This window comes from Chiloscyllium plagiosum, chromosome 22 (genome assembly GCF_004010195.1).
Source record: "Chiloscyllium plagiosum isolate BGI_BamShark_2017 chromosome 22, ASM401019v2, whole genome shotgun sequence".
Classification (NCBI taxonomy): Eukaryota; Metazoa; Chordata; class Chondrichthyes; order Orectolobiformes; family Hemiscylliidae; genus Chiloscyllium; species Chiloscyllium plagiosum.
In genome coordinates, this window is record NC_057731.1 from 51,325,920 (window position 1) to 51,333,686 (window position 7,767).

The following is a 7,767-nucleotide window of genomic DNA, read 5'->3' on the forward strand; positions in this document are numbered from 1 at the left end:
ATCGTATTCCCAATGCCCCTCCTCCAAGTCCCTCCTCCCTACCTTTTATCTTAGCCTGCTTGGCACACCCTCCTCATTCCTGAAGAAGGGCTTATGCCCGAAACGTTGATTCTCCTGTTCCTTTGATGCTGCCTGACCTGCTGCGCTTTTCCAGAAACACATTTTTAAGCTCTGATCTCCAGCATCTGCAGTCCTCACTTTCTCCTTATCAAAACATGCCAGGTCTATGAGAGGGCTTCATTAATTGGATGGTGAGAGGTTATTTCTGCTGTCTGAGAGCCTATAATTGTAAGGTTCAAGGTAAGTGGCGATTGATTTCGAACTGAGATAAAGAGAGAGTTCATTACTCAGAAGTTTTAGATTTCTTTATCCAACAGGGGACATGCTGGTGAAGATTTTCATCTTGCACTCATCTGGATAGAATCACAAGAATACCAAGTAATCTTCGAAATAAATGAACCCAGAGCACGAACAGCAATGAATAAGTAATTACAAAGACATGGCTGCAGGGTGACATGGCTTGGGATGTGAAACTTGAAGGGTATAGGACATTTAGGAAGGACAAGGAGCTAGAAAAAGGCAGAGAATATGGCCCTGTTCGTTAATGATGATATCAGAACAATAGAGATGACCAAAGTTCAGATACCAGGATCTGGAAATGATTTGGATATTGATGAGAAATCATAAAGATGAGAAGATTTATGGGCTAAAGTTCATTTGTGAGTTAGATTGAAAGGTCGGTCAATAGATATGCAGTGGAATCCATTTAAGAGTGTATTGCACAATATACAGAGTAAGGTTATGATCCCTGCTGATGGTAATACTGGCCAAATCAGATTAGATTAGATTAGATTAGATTACTTACAGTGTGGAAACAGGCCCTTCGGCCCAACAAGTCCACACCGACCCGCCGAAGCGCAACCCACCCACACCCCTACATTTACCCCTTTAACCTAACACTACGGGCAATTTAGCATGGCCAATTCACCTGACCCGCACATCTTTGGACTGTGGGAGGAAACCGGAGCACCCGGAGGAAACCCACGCAGACACGGGGAGAATGTGCAAACTCCACACAGTCGCCTGAGTCGGGAATTGAACCCGGGTCTACAGGCGCTGTGAGGCAGCAGTGCTAACCACTGGGCCACCGTGCCGCCCACTAGGAGATCCTTTAGGAGAAAGTGAGGACTGCAGATGCTGGAGATCAGAGCTGAAAATGTGTTGCTGGAAAAGCGCAGCAGGTCAGGCAGTATCCAAGGAGCAGGAGAATCGACGTTTCGGGCATGAGCTCTTCTTCAGCCCTTCTTCCTGACCTGCTGCGCTTTTCCAGCAACACATTTTCAGCTCAAATCAGATCCTTGAATGAAACTGAGCCTGATAAATTTTATGCTTAATTTTTGCAGCTGGTTCACATGTCAGTTAGTTACTGAAACATTCTCATGAGGCTGTAAATGTTCTTTAACAAGTTTACTGCACAAAAACCAAAAATAAAAATCAATTCTGTGTATAGGTAGGGAAGATAATGATGAAGAGCTTAACACAAACATTAAATCAAAGTTTTCACTTGTTTCCCAATGCTATCTGTTACAAAGACTCAATCCCAGACCACAGTCCCAATCACAATATCATTCCAATCTCAGCTTTTTAAATCTTTACTCAACCAACACTTTCCAGTTTCTTACACTTGGATTGTTGCGAACTTATCTTTATGATTCCTTTCCGAACCAACTAGCATGACCCTCTCATAATTCTGATGGCCTAAACTTCTCCAATTTTAACTGTAAGAGATATTTCTTATCCATGCTCTCCCACACTCCATGGGGGTAAACCATTTCTGCTGAAGTGACTGGTTCCCCTGAGCTGAACTGAAAATGTGATATTCTCCTGCTAGAAGAAGAAAGGTTCTCTTTTGAAATAGATTCTGAACTCTTATGAACCAAAACTTTGAATATTCTGTCCTGAAGTCAAAAATAAACCGAAGGGTCTGTTTCCATGCAGTACATCTTTATGACTCTAAACTAATTTCCTTAATGTGGATGTTTTGTTTGTTATAAGCCCAGCAGATAAATATTTTAGCTAAGGACACTATAGGGGTTTTCCCAGGCACGATACTGTAGACTTATACAGTGCAGAAAAGCCCTTCGGCCCATCAAGTCTGCACTGACAATAGTTGTCACTAAAGATGTACTATTCCCAATTTCCTGCACTCGTCCCACATCCTTGAATGTTCAGATATTTGAAGTGCTTATCCAAATACTTTTAAATGTTGTAAGGTTTCCAGCCTCCCTCAACTTCCCAGGCAGTGCATTCCAGATTCCCATCACTCACTGAGTGAAAAAGATTTTCTCAAAATCCCCTCTGATTCTCCCGCCCCTTACCTTAAAACTATGCCCTCTTGTGATTGACCCCTCAACCAGGGGGAACTGCTGCTCTGTATTCACCCTGTCCATACCTCAACCATGTTGTCCCTCAGTCTTCTCTGCTCTGAAGAAAACAATCCAAACCTATCTAGTCTCTTCTTATAGCTCAATTTCTCCATCCCAGGCAATATCCTGGTGAGCCTCCTCTGTACCCCGTCATGAGCTATCACAATCTTGCTGTCATGAGGTGACTAGAACTGCACATAATACTCCAGCTATGGCCTGACCAATGCCTTGTAAGTCTCCAACATTACCCCCTTGCTCCTTATACTTTATGCTATGACTGATGAAAGCAAATGTCCCATTGGCTTCCTTAACAATCCTATTCACATGCTCTGCCAATTTCAAGGATCTGTGACTATTTGCACAAATGTGCCTCTGTTCCTCTAAGCTACCCAGTGTCCTGCTGTTCATTAAATACTCCCTCATCTTGTTTCTTCTTCCAAAGTGCATCATCTCACTCTGAAGAGGGTTAAATACCATCTGCCACTGGTCTGTCCATCTGAAGTGGGAAGTGCAGATGCTGGAGATCAGAGTCAAGATTAGAGTGGTGCTGGAAAAGCACAGCAGGTCAGGCAGCATCCGAGGAGCAGGAAAGGCCCTTCAAAGGGCTTTTGCCCGAAATGTTGATTTCCCTGCTCCTCGGATGCTGCCTGACCTGCTGTGCTTTTCGAGCACCACTCTAATCTTGACTGCCCATCTGAACAATCCATCTATATCTTCCTATAATTTACAACCATCTTCTTTGCTATTAACTACTCTTGGTGTCATTGGCAAATTTGCTTAACATTTTCATCTATACCATTTATGTATATAACAAACAATAAGGGTCGCAGCACTGATCCTTGTGGTACACCACTAGACACTGGCCTCCAATCACTCTAGCAGCCTTCTACCAATACCCTTTGTGTCCTATGACTAAGCCAGCTGCTGATCCATCTCACCAAGTTTCCCACAATTCCATGTGCTTTAACCTTCTCAGTCTCCCATGTGGGATCTTGTCAAAAGCTTTCGTTATGGACCAGACCAAACCCTCAAAATATATGAAGTAGATAGCCAAGGCCTTAACTTTTCTTATTTTAGAGGCAAGTACCTGGTATTGCGTTCCAGGTGAAACTTGATTGGTCAAACTACCAGGCTTGAAGCAAAACACACATTATTTTTACACTAAAGTTAAAATAAAAAAAAGAAAAGAATTGGCTTAACAATAACTCTATCAAAATACTTAACAAAATAATAAACTACTCATTAACTGTTCCAATATAGTAACATCCCATAAGCACACCTTGGCAAAGGTAAAGTCAGTAACAGATTGTCTCACATGTGATTCTAGCAGCAGGAAGAGAACACAAGCTTTTAACTGGAGCAAAAAGAGAGAGATGTTGCAGTTTTCACAAACAGCTACTGAAAGCTAAACTAAATATCCTGGTTCTGTGGGAGCTTGACCCCACCCATTCAGGCTGCTCCTTCGTCCCGACTTAAAAAATACCTGAGCCCTAACAAGCTGTTTACTTTACTGGCTTGAAGGAGATTGCTCAACACCTCTGTCTCAAATTCTTTTCATTAAAACAAAGGACAAAGTACCCCTCTCAAAGCCATAGTCTTGTCACACATTGCTAAAATCCATATTAAACTACATCAACTGAACTTCCCTAATTTTCTGAGTCAAGGATTCTAGGATCCACATACTTGATTATATTTTCAAAACAATTCCAGCAAATTAGCTAGGTGTGACCTCGCTTTGACAAAGCCATGCTAATTAACCCACGCCTTTCCAAGTGGGTATTAATTCACTCCTTCAGAATTTTCTCCAATAGTTTCCCTGTCACTGACGTGAGACTCACCGGTCTGTAATTTCCTGGTTCATCTCTGCCACCCTTGTTGAAAAAAGGAACCACATTAGCCATCCTCCAGTCCCCTAGCCCTTATCCTGTGGCCAGAGAGAAATTAAACATCTGTGTTAGAGTCCCAGCAATTTCCCACCTTGAATCCCACAGCAGCCTGGGATACAATTCATCTGGGTCAGGGGATTTAGAACATAGAACATAGAACGGTACAGCAGAAGAACAGGCCCTTTGGCCCACAACATTGTGCTGAACATGACGCCAAATTAAACTAATCCCTTCCGCCTGCCCCTGGTCCATATCCCTCCATTCCTCGCATATTCATGTGTTTATCTAAAAGTCCCTTAAATGCCCCTATTGTATCTGCCTCCACCTTCAGCGTGTTCCAGGCTCCTAACCCTCTCTGTGTAGAAAACTTGCCCCTCACATCTCCTTTAAACTTCCCCCCCTCACCTTAAATGCATGCCCCATTTGTCCATTTCTAAGCCTCATAGAATCTCCCATTTCCTTCATCAGCTGTGCAAGTTCCTCATAGTCTCTTTTCCTGAATTCCGTATTTATGTACTCCTTTTCCAGAGTGAAGACCGACAGGAAGTATTCATTCAACACCTTTCCTATATATTGCTGCACTACACACAGGTTGCCCCCTTGGTCCCTAATGGGACCTGCTGTTTCCCTGGTTAACCTTTTCCCTTTACTGTAATTACATGTTTTATTAGAATTGATATACTGCAAACTTTGTTTTAACTAGCAACTTAAGAACCTGCACTTTTAATAAACTGGCAAAAACCCCAACAAGCAGACAAAACATGTCCAGAAACCCTAATCACTCTCCTCTACATGAAAGACATCTCGGAAGTGACTGCCAGACTACTCAGACCTCTTGTCATCATGGTAGCCCACAAACACACCAACACACTAAAACAGCAGCTAATGAACTTGAAAGACCCTATACAGACAACAAGCAAAACTAATGTCATTCACAAGAACTGTAACAAAAACTACATTGGACAAACAGACATAAAACTAGCCACCAGGATACATGAACATCATCTAGGCACACAAAGACATGACCCACTCTCACTAGTATCCTTACATGCAGATGAGGAAGGACACCACTTCAACTGGGACAACACATCCATCCTAGGACAAGCCAAACAGAGACATGCACGAGAATTCCTAGAAGCATAGCATTCCAACTGGAACTCTATCAACAAACACATTGACTTGGATCCCATTTACCACTCCCTGAGAAAAAGAACAGGAAATGACATCACCACATGAAATGACATCATCAACCCAAGGAAACCTAAACGCATAAATAGAAAGCGGGCCATACAACCAGTGCCTCATCTGGAAGCTCACTGAAGATGTTACCTAGTATGGTGACAAAATGTCTAAACGAACCTTCCAGCTCAGCGAGCAAATCTGCAGCCATCTTCACTATTGAGGATGCAGCTAAATCCCAGAAACAGCTACATATCAGGAAATGGAATTGAGGGATAAACTCAGGAAAATCACTACCACCACTGAGTAATTGCTTGAAGTTGAGGTCTGACAAGTGCTCAGGTTCTTATGAATGTCATTCTAGGAACTTAAAAGAAGTAGCTGATGAAATAGTTGATCCATTGGTTCCTTTTTACCAAAGCTCTTGTGGCCTAGAGAAAGTTCCATTAGATTATAGGATAGTCAATGTAATTCATTTATGGAATAGGGAGGGGAAACAGAAAGCAAGTAACTACAGGCCAATTAGCTTAACATCTGTCAGAAGGAAAATGTTAGAAACTACTTTTAAAGAAGATATAGTAGGGTATTTAGATAGTTCAGGGTAATTAGGCAGACACAACATGGTTTTGTGAAAAGGAAATCACATTTGACTATTCTCTTGGAATTCTTTGAGGATGTAACATCTACGTTTAGATTTCCAGAAGGTGTCTGATAAGGTGCAACATCAAAGGTTACTGCTGAAAATAAAAGCACATAGCATGGGGATAGCCTGACTGAACATAGGCTGCTCCCTCATTAGCGGGAGATAAGACTAACAGTGGCTTAACCTGAGGGTTGTCAAGCCTCAGGCAAGGGAGGGAGGGAGATTGAGAAGGAGAGTCCGGCACAATAATTACAGTCAGTGCAGGAATTAAACCCATGTTAATGGCATTAATCTGCATTACAAAACTAGCCAACTGAGCTAACCAAGCCACAATGGCATTAGTGGAGTTTAGTTGGCTAACATGAAGTGGTCAGAAGGTGTAAATGAGCCTGTTTCAGGTTGGCAAGACGAAATGGTGTGGCACAGGGATCAGTGCTGAGATCTCCGTTGCATACAGTTTATATCAGAGATTTGGATGAAGAGACAAAAGGTTTAGTTGATAATTTGGTTGACGACACAAAGGTAGATGCAAAAGTAAGTTAGGAAGAGCTGATAAGAGGTCTACAAAAGGTCACAGAAAGGTCAGAATCAATGAACCGCTCAACAAATTTCACACAGCCTTGGGTGAATCACTGAGCCACGACCAAGAATGGACCCTGGCTGATTTACCTCTTCCTTAGTCAAGTTCACTGCGGTCTCTCACTGGCAGCTGGGATCAATCAACTCACACAGACCAGGGATCAAACATGAGAGTGTAAAACCAGAACAATTCAGAAGAGGAACAGGCCTTTTGGCCCCTCCAGTCTGCTGCACCATTCTTGCAAATGATACAGAGCAATATGATAGATTTTTAATTGCCCTCTGGGGGATAAATGTTAGCCTAGCCAGTGACATTTACGTCCACTGAAGAAAGCAGTGTGTTGCCAAATGCAACTCAGAGCCTCAGTTGGACGTTAATGATGCCGGCGCAGATTGTGGATAATGACCATTATGTTAAGTGTTTCCTGTTGTTTTCAATGACATTGAATTCCTGAACAAATCCCTTAATGAGTCGGGAGACATGGAAATATATTGTTTGCTATTTTCTTCTGGAGCATTTTTGGATCCGGATTCAGGAAGAATGCTGTTCCATTTAGGATATCCCTTCCCAAACAGGCTATGTGTTCCTAATCCTTGTTGTGGCTGAGAAATGCTGATGGAAGTCAGGTTTAAGTGCTTCTTGTGAGTGAAACTTGATGCAATTATGGCAGTCTCATTAACACTACATCAGCAGACAGAAAGGGTTGTCGGGTTCATTTAATTAACGTATTGTTGTTGTGAATTTTGTGATGGATGGTTGCGATCCTGCTTTCATTCTATCAGACCATAAGAAGGCCAATCGGCCCATTGAGACTGCTGCATCTTTCAATGAGATTTATGGCTGATCTGATCATCTTGAAGTCCACCTTCCTGCATTTTCCCCATAAACCTTGCCTCCCTTATTGATGAAGATTCTGTCTCATTCTAGAAAATATTGTATGACCCAGCCTCGACAGCCCTCTGTGGTAAAAGAAAATCCACAGATTCATCCCATGGAGAGAGAAAAAGCAACCCCATCTCTGTTGTAATTGGGCGATCCCATATTAATGTAACC